This window comes from Grampus griseus (genome assembly GCF_964374135.1).
Source record: "Grampus griseus genome assembly, chromosome: 4".
NCBI lineage: Eukaryota > Metazoa > Chordata > Mammalia > Artiodactyla > Delphinidae > Grampus > Grampus griseus.
Genome location: NC_138997.1, coordinates 2,277,750 through 2,298,912, shown reverse-complemented (window position 1 = coordinate 2,298,912; position 21,163 = coordinate 2,277,750).

Sequence of the window (21,163 nt, the reverse complement as noted above, 5' to 3'; positions counted from 1 at the left end):
CAAAGCTCCCTAAATTCCTTCTATCAAGACTGCTGCATCGCACAGGGAGATCAGCTCGGTGCTTTGTGACCACCTAGAGGGGTGGGATAGGGAGGGTGGGATAGGGAGGGTGGGAGGGAGACGTAAGGGGGAGGAGATATGGGGATATATGCATATGTATAGCTGATTCACTTTGTTATACAGCAGAAACTAACACAATATTGTAAAGCAATTAGACTCCAATAAAGATGTAAAAAAAAAAGACATGCATTTGTACAGCATTGATTTATTTTTCCCTATGTCTTTCCCTATGACATTCCAAAAAGGACTTGAAGCACCTGGTTTCACTTGCTCCCAGTTGAAGCTAGGAGTAGCAAAATGCTACTCCTGTATTTCAAGATATAAAAATGCAAATGATGAACTCTTGGAAGCTGAATTTTGATCCACAGAAAACAAGAGACTAAGAAATAAGGTGATTCTTCTGAAAGTTTGGTATTGGATATAGGACCTCATGAAACAGAAAAAAATCAGTGAGCTATTCAGGACCAAGACAGTCGAAGTGTAAGGGGATGGATAAATATGTGAGAGAGAAATGTCTTCAATGTCACAGCTACACAAAATCTTCACCAATGTTAATATTAGCTTTGGAGATTAAAACCAAATTATAAAATATATTTACCTTGTATCACATACAGATTTAATGCATTATATGATATATGGTTATACATACATATAATGTATATTTTCTGTCTACATATATTATATACATAGATATGTATATATTTAATACACATATATGCATAAAATATATACATTATAAAAATATATATGTGCATACACATAAATATTTATATAATGTATACACACATGCATTTATAATGTATAGTATGCATACATGTATTTACATTACATAATGCATTAACCGTTTAGTAACTGTGTATAACTTGTTTCATAGTATATGTTCAGTCACATACACCTAATGCTTGAAGTCCTTCGAAGTTCAAGATCTGCAGAAGCTCTTCAGTCAGTGTTAGTGAGCGATCATTCCTGGTAATTTCTGTTACATATTAACTAATTCCTTTAATAAATGTTTCCTGAATACCTGCCATATCCCAGGCCCAATAAGAAGTAGTGAACTAAACAGTCACGGTTCTTGATTTTCTGAAGCTTACATTTAGGGCAGAATATATACAATAACATTGACAATTGCAGTGGAAGTTGTGAGAGGGGAACTATGTTACAGATTAGGGCAGAAACGAGGGCCTCCATAGGAGGGGTGTGGGCTGGGATCAGAGGATTGAGGGGCACTTACCCTGCGAACTGGAGAGAGCATCTCGGGCAGAAGCATCAGCACGTGGAGTGCTGCATTTCCACTCGGAGCTGGAGAAGTGCGCAGCGTCCTCCAGAAAACAAGGGAAAGCTAATTTGTCTAGAATGAAGTGAATGAGGGAGAGGTACAGAAGGTGATTGGTGAGACCACCACACCGGACCTAAGGCCTGCTGGGAGTTTGGATTTCATCACACATGCAGTGAGGTCGCCCTGGGGTCCATGTGGAATACAAGCAGGAGACAGGTAGTTTGGAGGGAGGGGGATAGGACAGAAGGCCACCTAGTAGCTCCAGTGAGAGATGACGGACGTGATGGGGTGAGTGGAGATGGCAATTCAAGTGTATTTAGAGGGTGAAATCCACCTAATTGACCGTAAAGTTTTCAGGCATGACCACAGGGTTTCTAAGTTGAGCCATCAGGCTCATTATGGTGCCCTTAACTCAAATGGGAAAGATCAAGTGAGAAACAACTTTGATGAATGAAGACAAAAAGAATATTCTGTTTGACAGAAGTCACTGTGCATCCAGGTGGAGACGTCAAACACAGATGAGAGGTGTGAGATGGGCAAAGTCCTTCAACACTGATGCCGTTGACATTTTGGGCCAAGGTAATGTCCTGGAGACTGTAGAATGTCTAGCAGCGTCTTTGGCCTCTGCCCATCAGTTGTCAGTGACACTCTTTCTTGCTGTGACAATCAACCTGTCTCCAGACATCGCCAAATGTCCTCGGGGGTAAAACCTCCACCGATTGAGAACAACAGGCTTAGAAATTTAATTCGGAAATTGTTGAAGTGTAGATGAAATCCAAAATCGAAGAAAGCAGAAGAAATCACTTAGGGGCTTTCAGTTCCTGCAAATTGAAAAAAAATGTTTTTAATTATCAAAAAAAAAATGCAGAAACTCTCCCACTATGTTTGAAATGCTTGATAAGATCTAACTATCAAAATGTGTCACTGAGAACATATAAAAAAGAAAATGCCCAGGCAACAGTGTCATATTATAATAATATAATTCATTATATTATTAGAATATAATAGGACTCTTATATGATAATGAAAATAAGAAGGGATGGAACTTAATAAACATGGAGCAGCTGATGCTGTGGCCTTGACCCTGGAGGTGGAGGGGTTAGTTACTACATGAAGAGAACATGGAACTTGAATTTTAACAAACATGTAGGTGCTGTACAAGGAAAAGATTCAGAACTCTGCGTGAAAAACATTCTTTCATAAAGTCTGGGCCATAGAAACCTGAAGTTTTAGTGAAAGGTGGACATGAAATATCTACCCATCATCCAGCATTTGACAAGGAAGCTCTTATGTCTGGTGTCAGGAAAAGTCTCCCTTTAGCAATCTGAAGCTTGAACCTACGTCCCCTTCCGGTTTGGAGGCTAACTTTGCAGCACCAGAGAAGGCCAGAACTGCCGAGCTGAGAAATTAATATAAAAGGTGGTCCTTGGGGTACTCTTAGGATGTACAGAAGAAGTAATGCAAAATTTCCTTGGAGGGTCATTCTCAGAACAAGTCAGCACATGAGACCCTGGGCAAAACCAAGCCCCTCTCAAGGAAGTGCAAAATTTTAAATTAAAATATGAAGAACTTATTTACCATGAAAGAAAAGTTTACAGGAACAACAAATAGGAGAATCATTGCTTTAATCAGTTGAAACAATAAATAACCTGAAGCCAATTAATAATGTGGAAAATGATTAAAAATATTAAATATATACCTATATGTATGTAAGAAGAACAAGAGGCCAGGGGAAAAAAAGGACAGGGTGGAATTCTTGAAATGACAGTTATAATAAGTGACTGCAAACGCAATGGAAATCAGACAGTAGGCTCTTGCTCTACAGAAACTGAAGAAACTGGAAGATAGAGCTGAGGAAATATCACAGATTACCGCTGAAAGATGACTTCTTTATGGAAGATAGCACAGAAAGGACCCACACGTATCTGTGAGGCATTCCAAAAAGACAGGACAGAGAGAAGTGGCAATAACTGAAGAAGCAATGCTCACAAATTTCCAAAATCGATTCAAGACCCAAATTCTCAAAGTGGAGAAAAACCGAAACATAAATCTCAAGGAAGATGAATAATACATTCAGCATAGGCACAGTGTAGGGAAACTGCAGAACACTGAAATGAAACAAAGTATCTTAAAAAGAGAGATCATCTAGTAAAGGGAAGAGGGACAGATGGCAAGAGGCAGTAAGACCCGTCCTGGGTGAGCGCCAACAGTGAGAGAAGGCGGATCAAGGGCATCAGAACAGCCAAGGCACAGGAGCAACCCAGTGACCAGTAACAGAAAATGGGCTTCAGAAGGTGTGAGATATACAAGCACAATGGAATACTACTCAGCCATAAAGAAGAGTGAAATAATGCCATTTGCAGCAACATGGATGGACCTAGAGGTTATCGTACTAAGTGAAGTAATTCAGACAGAGAAAGACAAATTCCATATGATATCACTTATATGTGGAATCTAAAATGTGGCACAAATTAATGTATATAGCAGAACAGAAACAGACTCACAGACACGGAAAACAAATTTATGGCTACCAAAGGGGAGAGGGAGGGGGAGGTACAAATTAGGAGTTTGGGATTAACAGATTCAAACTGCAGTCCATAAAATAGATAAGCAACAAAGATTTACTGTAGAGCACAGGGAATTATACCCAATATCTTGTAATAACCTTTAATGAAATATAATCTGCAAAAAACTGAATCACTAGGATGTACCCCTGAAACTAGCACAATATTGTAAATCAACTATACTTCAATAAAAAAGAATATTTTGGAGATTAATATCTGAATAAGTTTGTTCCTGTGTGGTTTTGCTATTTACCACCTGCAAGTGGAAAGAGAGGAAAAACAACCCACCTAAATATAACATTTTTCTTCTGGGCGCATAGAGCACCTAACACCAGGACTAAAGCTCTTCTGCTTCTGTATATATAATTTGATCTTGGGGCCTTCTCTCTCTTTCAAATCAAATCAAATCAAAGATCCTCAGCTTCCACCCAAACTCTTTCACTTGGTGTTAAGACATGTAACTTGTCTGACTTTTTAAGTTCCCTTTATTTTATTGATAAGGCATCAACTCTGTTGCATGAAAACATTTTTTTTTCAGATTTTATCAAATTATGACAATCGAACATAGCCTTTATATTTATTTTTTATTTGAAATGTTCTTCGTATCCCAAAATATTTGGTAAATATTGCATGAGTAGTTGAAATGGGTATATTCTCTGAATCCTAGAAAATTTCATATGTGTCTCTTAATGTCACCTTTTAAAGTTAAAAAAAAAAAACTCCCAAAGACTTTCAGAATTTTGTTTTGTTTCCCACCATCAGCTAATAGTGTTTTGTTAGAAATTTCCTCTTCATATTTTTATTGATTTTTCCTTTAGTCTCACAAAGACTTTATTTTGTGTACTTTTTATTATGCCCTGGTGTTTGTAACATAAATATCATTGTTCTATTTTACTATATACTTATTTTTAACATTTCTATATTATATGACTTTAGATGAATCTCTCTAAGTAGCAAATAACTATGGTTTTATAATTCAGTTTGAGAGCCTTTGCTTTCAAGTAAGTCGATGTAGGTCATTTAATTTTATCGTCAAGATCACTGCTCTTGAGGGGTGGAGTCAAGATGGGGGACTAGGATGACACAGAATTTGTGTCTCTGCACAACTAGGGCACCAACCAGGCACTGGTGGGTGACCACGGAATCCTAAGGGGACGGGAGGAACCCCCAGCAACCGGGTAGGATGTGGGGCATGGGGTGTGGTGGGAAGTGGGGGGGAGGAGAAGTGGAGGCGCGATGGGACTGGCATCCCTGAGGGGCGGCTGGGGGAGGAGAGAAGTTCTTATACCCAGAGGGACCCACCCACTGTTAGGGGTCCAGTGGGGACAGGGGAGATGGGGGAGAAGGTGGGGGAGGGTTTCAAAGAAATGGAAGGGAACAGGGCCAGCACTTTCCCTGTCCACTTGGGCACTGGTGAGCCTGTTGGGATCCCAGCCTAATCCTCTGCTCTTGGAGCCTCCCTCCTGCTGTGCAGAGCCCAAGCTCTGCCCCTACACCCTACCAAGGGCCCCACCTCTACACTCAGAGACCTGCTCGGAGACACCCTTCAATGTGCTGGGCCCAAACCCCACCCACACTTAATAAAGGCCATATATAACAAATCCACAGCCAACATCATTCTCAATGCTGAAAAACTGAAACCATTTCCACTAAGATCAGGAACAAGACAAGGATGTCCACTCTCACCACTATTATTCAACATAGTTTTGGAAGCTTTAGCCACAGCAATCAGAGAAGAAAAAGAAATAAAGGGAATGCAAATTGGAAAAGAGAAGTAAGGCTGTCACTGTTTGCAGATGACATGATACTATAAATAGAGAATCCTAAAGATGCTACCAGAAACTACTAGAGCTAATCAATAAATTTGGTAAAGTAGCAGGATACAAAATTAATGCACAGAAATCTCTTGCATTCTGATACACTAATGATGAAAAATCTGAAAGAGAAATTAAGGAAACACTCCCATTCACCATTGCAACAAAAAGAATAAAATACCTAGGAATAAACCTACCTAAGGAGACAAAAGACCTGTATGCAGAAAACTATAAGACATTGATGAAAGAAATTAAAGATGATACAAACAGATGGAGAGACATACCATGTTCTTGGATTGGAAGAATCAACATTGTGAAAATGACTCTACTACCCAAAGCAATCTACAGATTCAATGCAATCTCTATCAAACTTCCAATGGCATTTTTCACAGAGCTAGAACAAAAAATTTCACAATTTGTATGGAATCACAAAAGACCCCAAATAGCCAAAGCAATCTTGAGAAAGAAAAATGGAGCTGGAGGGATCAGGCTCCCTGACTTCAGACTATACTACAAAGCTACATTAATCAAGACAGTATGGTACTGGCACAAAAACAGAAAGATAGATCAATGGAACAGGATAGAAAGCCCAGAGGTAAACCCATGCAAATATGGTCACCTTATCTTTGATAAAGGAGGCAAGAATATACAATGGAGAAAAGACAACCTCTTCAATAAGTGGTGCTGGGACAAGTGGACAGCTCCATGTAAAAGAATGAAATTAGAACACTCCCTAACACCATACACAACAATAACCTCAAAATGGATTAGAGAAATAAATGTAAGGCCAGACCCTATAAAACTCTTAGAGGAAAACATAGGCAGAACACTCTATGACATACATCACAGGAAGATACTTTTTGACCCACCTCCTAGAGAAATGGAAATAAAATACAAATAAACAAATGGGACCTAATGAAACTTAAAAGCTCTTGCACAGCAAAGGAAACTATAAACAAGACGAAAAGACAACCCTCAGAATGGGAGAAAATATTTGCAAGTGAAGCAACTGACAAAGGATTAATCTCCAAAATATACAAGCAACTCATGCAGCTCAGTATCAAAAAAACAAACAACCCGATCCAAAAATGAGATCTAAATCGACATTTCTCCTAAGAAAGTATACAGATTGCTAACAAACACATTAAAAGGTGCTCAGCATCACTAATCATTAGAGAAGTGCAAATCAAAACTACAATGAGGTATCCCCTCACACCGGTCAGAATGGCCATTGTCAAAAAATCTACAAACAATAAATGCTGGAGAGGGTGTGGAGAAAAGGGAACCCTCCTGCACTCTTGGTGGGAATGTAAATTGATACAGTCACTATGGAGAACAGCATGGAGGTTCCTTAGAAAATTAAAAATAGAACTGCCATATGACCCAGCAATCCCACTACTGGGCATATACCCTGAGAAAACCATAATTCAAAAAGAGTCATGTATCACAATGTTCATTGCAGCACTATTTCCAATAGCCAGGACCTGGAAGCAACCTAAGTGTCCATCAACAGAGGAATGGATAAAGAAGATGTAGCACATATATACAATGGAATATTACTCAGCCATAAAAAGAAATGAAATTGAGTTATTTGTAGTGAGGTGGATAGACTTAGAGACTGTCATACAGAGTGAAGTAAGTCAGAAAGAGAAAAACAAATACCGTATGCTAATACACATATATGGAATAAAAAAAAATTGGTTCTGAAGAACCTATGGATGGGACAGGAGTAAAGACACAGATGTAGAAAATGGACTTGAGGACACGGGGAGGGGGAAGCGTAAGCTGGGATGAACTGAGAGAGTGGCATGGACCTATATACACTACCAATTGTAAAATGGATAGCTAGCGGGAAGCAGCTGCATAGCACAGGGAGATCAGCTCCGTGCTTTGTGACCACCTTAAGGGGTGGGATAGGGAGGGTGGGAGGGAGACACAAGAGGGAGGGGATATGAGGATATATGTATACGTGTAGCTGATTCACTTTGTTAGAAAGCAGAAACTAACACACCATTGTAAAGCAATTATACTCTAATAAAGATGTTAAAAAATGAAAATTAAAAAAAATTTTTAATTAAAAAATATAAAAAAACAAGACATTGCAAATGGGTGAGAAATTGTGTCTGAGAACTGAGAAATGACCACTTATTAATGACCTTCAAGCAAAGTGTCACTGGAGTAGTGGGGGTAAAAGTCCAATTGGAGTGGTTTTAAAAAAATGTGTGGAGATAACTTAGAGATGGCAAGTATATACTGAAACATGGTCTAAGATAATGAATTCATTTTGAAATTTACCTAGAAAATCTCATTTTCTTACCTTATCTTTTGGATTTTTTTTCCCTCTTTTTCTCCCCACCCCAGCCCTGGGGTAAGATCTATACATGACAAGGAAGAATAACTAATACGTTTGGACTTGTTTGAGCAGTATACGACCAAACCAATAGGAAACTCAAGAGTGCCTTGAATTCTTCTCCTATCGTAGTTAATGGAATGATCCATTAGGTAAGTTATGCATTTTCAGATGATACCTATCACCATGGTACAGATTTTAATGTTGTGAAGTTGTATTTAACAACTCAAATATAAACAATATTGATTTGCAATTTTCCTAATGACCCTTCCTAGCTGGAATTTGACTGAAGATTTCATGAACCTCAGAGCCTCACATACCAATCTTCCAGTGTATTCTATGAAAGAATATCCTTATTTGGCAAAGAGAAGAGTCAAACTTGAAAAACAATTTTCTTTTTTATTTCTGGCCTTAAAAACAGAAACTCCTGGGGTTTTAATGAGAAAGCTCCTATAACGTTAGTGGGGATATTTTAGAGAAGTTCCCAGCAGAAAGCCTCAGTCTGTACTCTGCTCTCTAACTAGTGCCTGTAAATATCTCACATGATGGTAGGTTTCTGGCCCTCAGAAAAATAAAGACCAAACTGTACAGTAAGTTTTAGATTTTTGTGTTTCTTATTAGGGGTTCTTGTTCTGTGTTTAGTGGATGATCAAACATCCCTGAGACACCACTTTGGTTTATGTTCTATATGCCATACCTTCCTTGACTTTTCTTGTTCTGCCACCTCTGATGACTTTCAATCAACCCAAAGACATGTATTTATTGCTGCCCTTCATGCCTGCATCTTCTCTGTTACCCACCTAATCACTCAATGGCAGTAGAATTGACAAAAACCACAAAAAACATAACCGGAAAAGAATTGGGCTGGAGAAGATGGATGGAGGTGGGGACTAAAAGAAAATAAGTAAATCCTGCACAGGGACCCTTGGAATAGACTATGTCCTCTTGATGTATATGGGATCTGCTTTCCATATTATAAGAAGTGAGGAAATGTCAGTGCAGTATGGTGCTGAGAGCTGAGGACAGGAACGGGCCTTGTTTATGGCCCTGTTCTGGATGGACACTGCAGAGATGACAGCAATGGATAAAGTCAAGTCTCTACCACTGAGAAGTCTAGGATCTAGTGCTAGGTGGTCTCTCTAAAAACTAGGGCTAAAATATCAAGAGACTCCCTAATAAACATAATTAGGGACTAGGTATTACATACGAGCCAAAATATTAGTTACATTTGGGTCAAAATTTTACTTATGAAATGCCTCCTTGTTAAATATTTTATTTTCTTTAAGTTTTTAGGTATATCTCCAGTCATTTCTCAGCCAAACTGGAGAAAATGAGGTTCCCCTTCAGTCCAGGGAGGAGGAGGTAGGGGTTTGAAGAAGTAAAGCAATCACCCCTCCCGCCTCAGCTGCTGGGCATGTGCTCACAGCGGCCTCCATCCCCACACCCTGGAGCAGAGGTGAAGGGACAAGACCACCTGTGCAAACTAGAACTTCTCCTTGCCTGGGGGACCAATGGTGACAGCCACCTCCTAGAACTCTTAAATCTGGGTCAGGATATTTGCCTGCCTGAGCTTACTAGCAGGAAATACAAGTTGTGCTTCTGTCGTGGCTCACCCACATGTTCACTTGTCTCCGTGTAGGCTTTGAGCTCTCCCCCGTCTCCAAACACAGAGGCTGGGTCTGCAACCTGGAACTTCACAGCCAAGCTGACATGAGCAATATCAGATCAGCATAAGGGATCATTAGTAAAGTGCTCAAGTCACAGTTAAATCCCATGCAACAGTTGGTCGGGAAGCATTTATTTACCACTTTTATAGACCATTGGATTTCCAAATGCTTCTGCAGAATTACTTTTCATTAGAACAAATTAATCACTTGGTAATTTTAGCTTTGATCCTCCATAACTTTGACACATGTTCATGTTTTTTTCTTTTGTTAAGGATTAACCCACTGCCTAAATCCAAGTCCTTTGAAGACATACCTAAACAAACTTGCAAAAAAGCAGCATTTGTGTGGCATTTCCTTTGATGTGTGCGGCCAGAGGAAACACAAGTCACCTTTCCTTTCAGGGATATCTTTTGTAACAGCAAAGGTCTCTCATTTAATTCCAGCCATTTGACATTGGATGAATTTCTATTGTTGCTTGTTACTCAAGATAAATAGTCTGTTTTGCAGATTAGAGTTTGGATCTACTCATATTAAAAAAAATATTTTATCTCAACGAATAGTGGGAAAACTTCTGCAACATTTCACGAAGCTGGAATTAAGTGGGGTGATTTTGCCCTAATTAGAGATCAGTTTGCTAGAATTTTACAATTCCAGGTGAGGAACTCATGGTAAAACGAACCCTAATAAACACTGTGGGCTGCCTCTCCTTCTCCACTGAGGTCAATGCAACCCAGCAACAGAATCATTGGTTCCTGCCGTTCTTGTATGTCTCTCATTTTCTGTAATTTTCTTCATATTTCATGAATGGATTTTTTCAGATAGCTCTGACCTTGGCGTGCTTTTTTATTCTTTTTGGATAGCAGGGTGGACAGGCATCTGCTTCTGCAGTTGCTAACGTCAAATTTATTTGCCAAGAACAGAAGACATGTTTCTCAACATTTTGCAAATAAATCCTTAAAAAAGAAAAGGATTTCATGGGAATGAGAATATTTTGCAGTTAAATACCATATGATATCACTTATATGTGGAAACTTAAAAAAATGATACAAATGAACTTATTTACAAAACAGGCTTAGACTCATAGACATAGAAAACAATCTTATGGTTACCAAAGGGGAAAGGGGGGAGGAGGGATAAATTGAGAATTTGGGATTAACAGATACAGACAACTATGTATAAAATAGATAAACAACAAGGACCTGCAGTATAGCACAGGGAACTATATTCAGTATCTTGTAATAACTATAATGGGAAAGAATCTTAAAAAGAATATATATGTGTGTGTGTAAACATATAAAATTGGATCACTTGGCCGTACACCTAAAACTAACACAACTTTGTAAACCAACTATACTTCAATAAAAAAAGAAAGTATCCCTTAAAAAAATTAATGGAAAACTTGTTCAGTATTTTTGGAGATGAAAAATATTCATAAATCATACATTTGCTTCTTGGATGGGCATAAATCTCTGACTGTCTCACCTTCCCTACTCAGAGGTATCTGCATTAGATCTCGTAAAAATTTCAGAATGATGGCCAAAACAATAACAGTTCAAGAATGCTTTTTCATTTAGTTTGCTATCACCAATCTCTGCAGGAAGTGAAGAGCACTTTATTTTTTTTTAATTTTTTTAATTTTAATTTTATTTTATTTTTAACATCTTTATTGTAGTATAATTGCTTTACAATGGTGTGTTAGTTTCTGCTTTATAACAAAGTGAATCAGTTATACATATACATATATCCCCATATCCCCTCTCTCTTGCTTCTCCCTCCCACCCTCCCTATCCCACCCCTCTAGGTGGTCACAAAGCACCGAGCTGACCTCCCTGTGCTATGCGGCTGCTTCCCACTAGCTATCTATTTTACATTTGGTAGTGTGTATATGTCCTTGCGACTCTCTCACTTCATCCCAGCTTACCCTTCCCCCTCCCCATGTCCTTAAGTCCATTCTCTACGCCTGCGTCTTTATTCCTGTCCTGCCCTAGGTTCTTCATGACCTTTTTTTTTTTCTCTTAGATTCCGTATATATGTGTTAGTGTACGGTATTTGTTCTTCTCTTTCTGACTTACTTCGCTCTGTATGACTAATGCACCTCTTGAGTACACATGCCTTCAGGGTTACTCACACTTTGTACTCATGTGGTCCTGTTGGGAGTTTCAGGAAGGTAGATAAGGAGGTGCCTCCTTTTTGTAGGTGAAAAAAAAAAGACGTCATGTGCAGCCAATGCTTAAAACTCCGCTTACATTTTCAAGAGGTGTCTATGGCCAAGCCTTCTTCTCACAGATTGTGAAAGATTGAAGAGGCTTGGGGCAAAGTCCCAGCAGGTTGTTCGATTTCTTTTATGTCTTATTTGTCGCTTCATGACATTGTGGATGCTTATTTTTACCTCGTTTCACCTCTAGAGAATGTTGCCAGGGGACACACTGAATGCTTGCTAGCATCCTCTGTGTCTTCTCTGTTTACCCATCTCCAGAGAAGCTTATGCAAACAACATGCTGATGTTTCATGATTTTAAATTCCAGGGGAGCAAATAAGCCCCTTTCTTAGAATGCTACCAGGAGAAAAAAAATAAAAAAATAAACCCAAATTAAATTTCACCAGTCATGGCCAAATTCTCACCTTTTGTAACTTTATTAGGAAATTTTATGAAAAGCCTCTTAGCCACTTTTATGTATAACTTTTTCCCCTTTTTAACAAAATATTGTTTCAAAATTCATAAAGGATAAGAAATCAAACGACTAGCTTTGACATATTAAAGATGTATGGCTTTTACATACTTTTAAAATGAACTATTCATAAATCCACTAACTGTAAGTTATAAATTGACTTTCCAAACAAGTTTCTCTTAAGTGGACATAGTTGCTGTACTAAATGTATTTCTACAAGCTGCCATAAATTATTTCTGAATTACTTATTGCTAAAAAATAAACGAGCAGGTTTCCCCCCTTTCTCTCCACCTAAAACCACGTATTCTTTAGTTAGACTTCAAAATATTGAACTTGACATGAATAATCTTGACACTGAAAAAGCTAACTCCAACTTAAATATTTATTTTCTCAATTCCTTAATGCAATATTCAATCAATAGCAGTTAATTTTAGTAAAATCACATTTGGACAATATATTGCAAGGAAATGGTTAATGTAAATCCAGAATTTTGATATGATAACATCAATATGTATTTTATACAAATGAATCAGTTCTATTTTTCTTGAGTTCTGAAGAACATGAGTTTCTAATTCTAGAGATGTTTTAAAGCTGAACTCAGTGGTAAAGGGCTGCTGAATCAATGCCATGCTGTGAGTTCTCTGCATGTGCCCTGTGGCGTGTAGACTTCGGTAAAGCCTCATCTTGGGGTGAGAAGTGTGTGTTGCACGGGCTTGGGGGTAAGGAAGATTCTGGTTTCTAGAGACTGAAAGTTTCCATAGAAAAAATATTAAGAATAACTTAGGGCTTCCCTGGTGGTGCAGTGGTTGAGAGTCTGCCTGCCGATGCAGGGGACGCAGGTTCGTGCCCCGGTCCGGGAAGATCCCACATGCCGCGGAGCGGCAGGGCGTGAGCCATGGCCGCTGAGCCTGCGCGTCCGGAGCCTGTGCTCCGCAACGGGAGAGGCCACAACAGTGAGAGGCCCGTGTATGGCAAAAAAAAGAAAAAATAAAGAATAACTTAAAGTTTTCCATTGTAACATATTTGCCCTAATGACTTTTATAAAATCATATTCCATTTTAAATATAATATAATTGCATTTAAACTTTGGGGAAGTGGAAAAAGAAAAAATCAGTCATAGCTGCACTGCTCTGATGTTAACCACTGTTAACATCTTGCTGCAGTTTACCCATTATTTGTCATTTTCCATATTTTATGTTCCAAATTCCTTATTTGACACAGCTTTTTCAGGCAGATAATACTGAATTATCTATGGAGAACTTGCTACAAGTACTTTACGTACATTATCCCGTTACGTCTATACAACATTCCTGTGAGGCAGGGACTATTTATTACCTCTGTTTCACAGACAAAAGAAAATTGAGGAAGGCTTATGAAGGTTAATTAATTTGTCCAGGTCATACGGCTAGTAAATTGCTACGTCTGGCCTCAACTCAAGGAAGTGCCTAACTTTAGAGCCCTTGATTTAAATGTTATGCTATATTGTGTCTCTACAAAGTTGCTTTTGGTGGAATTTATGTAGATTGAAAATAAAATTATCTGACTATTGCCAGAAAAATTTTTTACCATGTTTCTCTGTTAAAGCTACAAGTAATGGGCTCCAAGCTAATTTTGTAGATTGATTATATTGTTCAAATTTATTGGCCTAATTTTTCTTATCAAAATTATGGTTGGCAATAACTTTAAGGGATATTTGGCTCAGTAACTAACTGAATTACCTTTAATTTTGACTGAATTTTCCTTCCTCCCCTGTAGGTTCTCAATCCTTCCCTTTTCTGTTTTTTTTTCTGGACTGTGGTTACCTTACTTAATCAGTGAATATGTTTAGTGCTGCAAAGACACTTGCACACTGAAATTTGTATTTACTCTTTGGCTTTAAAAAGGGATCAAGGCAAAATTAATCACGCTTCCTTTTAAAATTTATTTCTGCAAGTGCAAAGCCACAATGGTGCTTGAGATTTTGGATTGTATAGAAAATGAAACTTGGAGAAAGGATGAGTGAATTGCAGGCAGGAAGGCATAACTTACAAAAAATCAGTCTGAATTTTTATTGCCCAGTTTCAAGGGCGTAAATCACTGTTGATGAAGAATGTGATTGTTGTTTGTGTAACTGTCTTTTTTATATCCAGAGCTAGACATTAGCAGCTGCCCAAGCAAACCCTTCAGTGCTCTTTTGAGCAAATTGAAATGCTGAGAATCAGGAGAGTTTGGGGAAGAAAGACGACTTTGAGATGGTTTAAGCAGCTGCACAGAATCTGAATGAGGTTTTGGCTTTTCCTACCAGATTATTTATTAGATAAAGAGTGGTAATAGCAAAGGTTTGCCATATTCACATATCATAATGTACTCTAGGTCCTCAGAGTGAAATGCAGAGGGGAGAATTCCTCTCCTGGAGACAAAATCAGGAGCCCTCTCCTCCACACTGTCTGTAATCAGGGATGGAGAGCAAAGGAGAGTAAAAATTGGGACAACACAACCCCACATGTATTCTTGTGAGTTATACAGGCATCGTGGGGTAGTAGTGAATTGAAACCAGCACCATTTACAATAGGCAAGACATGGAAGCAACCTAAATGTCCATCGACAGATGAATGGATAAAGAAGATGTAGTATATTTATACAATGGAATATTACTCAGCCATAAAAAGAATGAAGTAATGCCATTTGCAGCAACATGGATGGACCTGGAGATGATCATACTAAGTGAAGTAACTCAGGCAGAGCAAGACAAATACCATATGATATCACTTATATGTGGAATCTAAAATATGATACAAGTGGATTTATTTACAAAACAGAAATAGACTCACAAACATAGAAAACAAACTTATGGTTACCAAAGGGGAAAGGAGGAGGGAAGAATAAATTGCGAGTCTGGGATTGACATATGCACACTACTCTATATAAAATAGGTAATCAACAAGAGCCTAAGGTATAGCACAGGGAACTCTACTCAATATTTTGTAATAACCTATAAGGGAAAAGAATCTGAAAAAGAATGGATACATGTATATGTGTATGTATAACTGAATCACTTTGTTGTACACCTGAAATTAACACAACATTGTAAATTAACTATATTTCAATAAAAATTTCTTTTAAAAAAAGGAAGAAGAAAGAATAGATTAGGTACAATGGATACCTGGAGATGTCTGTCTCTGTCACTAACTAGAGGGTTAACTTAAGAGACAACTAACCTCTCTGGGTCTTAGTTTTCTCCTTTGAGCACCGTGAAAAGATTGGACTGGTTGACCCCTTCTCTTATCACATTCTTTGCAATTTCAGTAGCCTCATGATTCTTAGTTGGTGTTGAGCACATAGGAAGCCATTACATAGCTTCTGATTAAGTGGCTCTCGAATCAGATGTAGGTGAACCTGGGGGTGACCACATAATACAGGACAAAAAGGAATACAAGCTTCACATGATTGATGAATAATACGTAAGTGGTACTGAGGAAGGAAGGATTATACATGATACATTTCATATTTTAATGGACGGTGTTTGAACTGAACATGTTCCTTGATTTCCATGAGGACTTTGATGCCTGAGGTGATGGTCTTCAGAGTGAAACCAAATTCTTTTCTTTAATAATAATTTTTAAATTAAATTAAATTAAATCAAATTTTTATTGAAGTATAGTTGATTGAAAACTGTTAATTTCAGATATATATATATGGGGATATATATAAAAGAATATAATATATAAATATATAATATAAAAGAATATACATATATTCTTTTTCAGATTCTTTTCCATTATGGTTATTACAATAGTTCCCTGTGCTATACAGTAGGTCCTTGTTGATTATCTATTTCATATACAGTAGTGTGTGTATGTTAATCCCAAACTCCTAATTTATCCCTCCCCCCTTTCCCCTTGGTAACCATAAGTTTGTTTTCTATGTCTGTGGGTCTGTTTCTCTTTTGTATATAAGTACATTTGTATCATTTGTTTTTTAGTTTCCACATATAATCGATGTCATATGATCAAATCACCGACTTCTGTAACGTATCCATATAATTAGGTCTAAGTGGAATCTTGGCTTAAGTGACTCTTAACATGTAAGCTCTTCAACAGGTAGGGCAGTGCTGCGGCTTGGATTGTGTCCTCCCCAAAACGTCTGTCAAAATCTGACTCTCCATCACCTGTGAACTTGATCCTACTTGAAAATAGAGTCTTTGTAGATTTGGTCAAGTTAAGGTCATGATGAGGGACCTGAATCCAATATGACTGATGTCCTTATTTGAAGATGGAAAATTGGGCACAGATGCAGAGACATAGGAAAACGCTATGAGAATGGAAGCAGAGGTTGGAAGGAAACACCTACAAGCCAAGGAACTGAGGATGCTCGGCTGTGACCAGAAGCTGGGAGGGGGCACAGAGCAGATGTCCCCTCAGTCTTCAGAAGGAGCCAACCCTGCCGACAACTTGAGCTCAGACTTAGGGCCTCCAGATTTGCAAGACAATGCATTTCTGTTGCATTAAACTGCCCAGTGTGTGATCATTTGTTTTGGCAGCTCTAGGAAACCAGTAGAGGTAGGAAACTTCTTCCAAGCCATTTAGTCCTGGATGATGAGACTAAAATAAATCCAAGTTGTAGAAAAAAAGTTTAGGTAGTCAGCTATTTCCTTCCTCACTGATGGAAACCAAGCTTTGAGAAACCTGAGGATTCTGGCCTTGAGATAAATGTCCTCACTAATCAGCAGAAAGGGAGCCTGTCTTCCTCCTAGGTTTAGAAGCTGTTCACAACTGCCCGCAGGGTCAGCAGAAAGGGAGCCTTTTTTCCTCCTAGGTTTAGAAGCTGTTCACAACTGCCCGCAGGGTCAACAGTTTGTGAACTTTGCGACTCTGCTTTCTACCATTCTAGTGAAAACAATTTCAAAGTTGAACTGTTTTAAGATGAAAAGGTAGGGATCACGCCTAGTATTCCAGATTCCGGTGTATATACGTGTGTTTATGAAGACAAAGAACAGCAGATCTCAGTGAGCTATCATGAGGCTCTTCGCGTGGCTGACTAGCTCTCACAGCAACCATATACCATTATTTGTCTATTGTACCAACATGTAAACTAACGGTAGTTATATGCTGTGCTCTCTGTCACCTCTTCCTCACCCACCTCCTCCCAGGGAAATCAGGGGAGCACTTTGGGGACACCAAATCTATCTAAATTTCTTAATAGTTAAAGACATGAAAGGGGTACATATTAATTGAGCAGGTAAATGTTATACACTTCAGTGCTAGCTAGCACTGTGCCAGGTGTTTGAAGCACTGTACCAGATGCTTTAAACAAAATATTAAGGCATGATCCTTGCCTTCCGGGAACTTAAAATGCGGTGAAAATAGGCATCAGGAGTACAGACCCAGGGCTTCCCTGGTGGCGCAGTGGTTGAGAGTCCGCCTGCCGATGCAGCGGACGCGGGTTCGTGCCCCGGTCCGGGAAGATCCCACATGCCAGGGAGCGGCTGGGCCCGTGAGCCATGGCCGCTGAGCATGCGCGTCCGGAGCCTGTGCTCCGCAACGGGAGAGGCCACAAGAGTGAGAGGCCCGCGTACCGCAAAAAAAAAAAAAAAAAAAAAAAAAGAGTACAGACCCAGGAGTCAGGGTGTCGTGGCTTTGGTCTGACCTCCATGCAAACTGTTTCAGAAACGTTGGGCAAATTACCCTCTCTCTGCTTCATTTCTTCGCTCATCAAATGATAGCAGCTACTACATATGCCAAAAGAGTTATTTAGGTTAAATCCTTATATAATAGTAAGTCCTTAATAAATACTGACTATTGTTATATTACTGACATTACTTTTGAAATTAGTTTGAGAAGTAACATTAACGAACACAACAATTTTAGAGAAGACTCTTAGGAATAAGTGCTAAGAAGCAAAACTCAACCGTGAAATATATCTACATCTGTATCTATATCTATAATATAAATATATAGAAAATGATATATAAATATATATACAGAATTCATTGCATGTTAGACTTCACTATTTTAATCTTGGTGACTGAGAAAGAGCCAGTATTACGGGCCAATAAAGGAGGGCTTAGCAGTAGGTTGGGTAGAGAAAACAGTCAGACCAAGTAATTTTTTTCATCAACTGGGTGGAAAGGAAAAACTAGCAAATTTCTTTTCTTAGAACTTTGTATTTGACTGAATGTTTTTAAAAGGATTTCTGTGAATGTCATTCTCATTGCTTAAAATGAATAGAATACTAAAGCTTACGTCACCAAATCTTAGTTGTGGTAGCAGAATAATGATCCCCTAAGGATATCCATCTCCTAACCCTTAAGTCCTATGAATATTTTACCTTCCAGGGCAAAAGGGACTTTGCAGAGATGATTATGTTAAGAATCTTGAGGGTGTCGAGAGAATGCTGGATTTTCCACATGGGCACAGTCTCACCATGGGTCATTAAGGGCAGAGAATCTTTCCCTACTGTGGTCAGAGGGAGACAGGACTCCAGAACAACAGTCAGAGAGGTTGCTGTCTTGGAAGACAGAGCAAGGAAGCCGTGAGCTAAGGCACGTGGGTGGTCTTTGGAAGCTGGAAAAGGCAAGACAATGGATGCTTTCCTAAAGCCTCCAGGATGAAATGCCGACATCTTGACTTTTGCTCACTGAGACCTGTGTCAGACTTTTAACCTGTAGAATTATACATAATAAAATTGTGTTGTTTTAAGCCACTAAGTTTAAGATAATTTTTAACAACGGCAACAGAGATCTGAGCTATCAGGTACTGTACCTTATCAAAACAAGCTGGAAGAGGACATTTTCAGCCTTTCCCTGCTGTCTCTTTAACTGTCTGTTGCTTTTTCCTTTGTTCCTTTAGTTGTTGTTGTTGTTTTTAATTGTTAATATTTATTTTTATTGATAAAACTCTAGTGACGATATGGTCAACAGAACTACACCGCTCAACACTTTCTCCCTTTAGTTGTATTTAAAAGGTGAGGGATAACTTCGTCTTCTGCACAAGATATAGTATCGGTGACTGAATATTACCCTCCTGCTTGATAAAACCAAAAACCAAAAACAACCACCCAAAAAACAGACAGTACGTAAAAAGTGTTTTCAAGACACTGGGCATCAGACTCAAAGCATAACGATCCCTGAAAAGAAAGCAAGTCCTATCATTTCCCCAGTTTACTGCCCCAGGTCACAGCCGGGAGAGGGGGGAGACCCAGGTGCAGCCCAGTGGATTACTGAGTTGAAGAGTTGGATGTGAGGTTGATCTGGGGAGACCAAGGAGGCTGGAGTTCTCAGGACAGAGCCCTGGAGACTACAGAGCTGCACAGAGTTCGCTCCCTGGAGATCTAAAGAGTAGATTTTCCTTGGAGTCGTCATCAGAGCACTGGTCAGTGCAGGGGAAGAAATAACCATCCAAGCCTAAGGAAACAACCAACCAAAAGTGTCAGCAGGAACAGTGATTGGCACTTACACAGCCTGGGAATAGTTCCCGTTTCCAGTAGCCATGCTGGAAAAACTCATAATTCAAGATAGCTCCTGCCCAAGTACCAGGAAATTATTAGTCCTAGACTGAGTACCTCTCTGGATCTGCCTAAACAATCAGAAAGCCAAGCTCAAAAAGCTTAAATTATTTCCAAGTCCTTAACTGAATCCTAGAATAAAGCCCCAAACAAGGCAAAATTTCACTTTTTTAAAATTTTTATTAAAGTGAATCTTACCAGGCATGCAAAGAAGTAAGAAAACATAATGCAGAGTGAAGAGAATAATCAGAAAATCAAAAATGACCTAGAACTGCCCAGATGTAATAATTAGCAAAAAAGGACATTCAAATAGTTATAACTGTTTTCCATATGTTCAATGTGTTCAGTAGAGAAAGACTACATTCAAAATTTTAGAGGCTAAAGCTACAATGTATGACATTGGATGGAATTAACAATTTTCATCACAGAAGAAAAAACCAGTGAACTTAAAGCCATAGTAGCAGAAACTATACATAATGAAAAGCAGAGAGGAAAAATTAAATGAAAAGCATCAGTGGGTTGTAGGAAAATTTCAAGCAGGCTCATGTAATTCAGGTCCCTGATGGAGAGAAGTGTAGGGGCAGGAAAAACATCTGAAGAAATGATGGCCAAAATGTTTCCAAACTTGATGACAATTTTAATACTATAGGATCAGTTCATCCAAAGCATTTAAGAATTCTAAACGTTTATGCCTCTAGTAACGGACACATGAGGCTAAACAGATAGAACTGCAAGGGAAAGTAGAAGTGTCCTCAACTATGGTCAGAAATTTCAATACCCCTCTCTCAGTAAATGACAGAACAAGAAGAGAAAATATTAACAAGAATGTAATAAAACTTAACCGCACTATTTCCAACCTGGTCTATTGGACATTTATAGAATACTCTACCCAACAAAAGAATAATATGCAGTTTTTTCAATTGCATGTGGAATATTTACCAAGATAACTCACATTCTCAGTCATAAAATAAGTCCCAGTCAAAACCTCAGCAGGTGATTTGTAAAAATTGGCAGGCTGATTCTAAAATTCATACAGAGGTACAAAGGATTTAGAATAGCCAAAACATTTTTTAAAGGAACAAATTTAAAGGACTAATCCTAACAGATATCAAGACGTTTAATAAAGCCACAGCAATCAAGTAATGTGGTATTGCCTTTAAGATAGACTAATAGATCTATTAAAAGGATAGAGGTCCAGACATAGACTCACATGTATAGGGACAATGGATTTTTGACAAAGGTGAAAGTAATTCCATGGAAAAAGGATAGTCCTTTCAATAA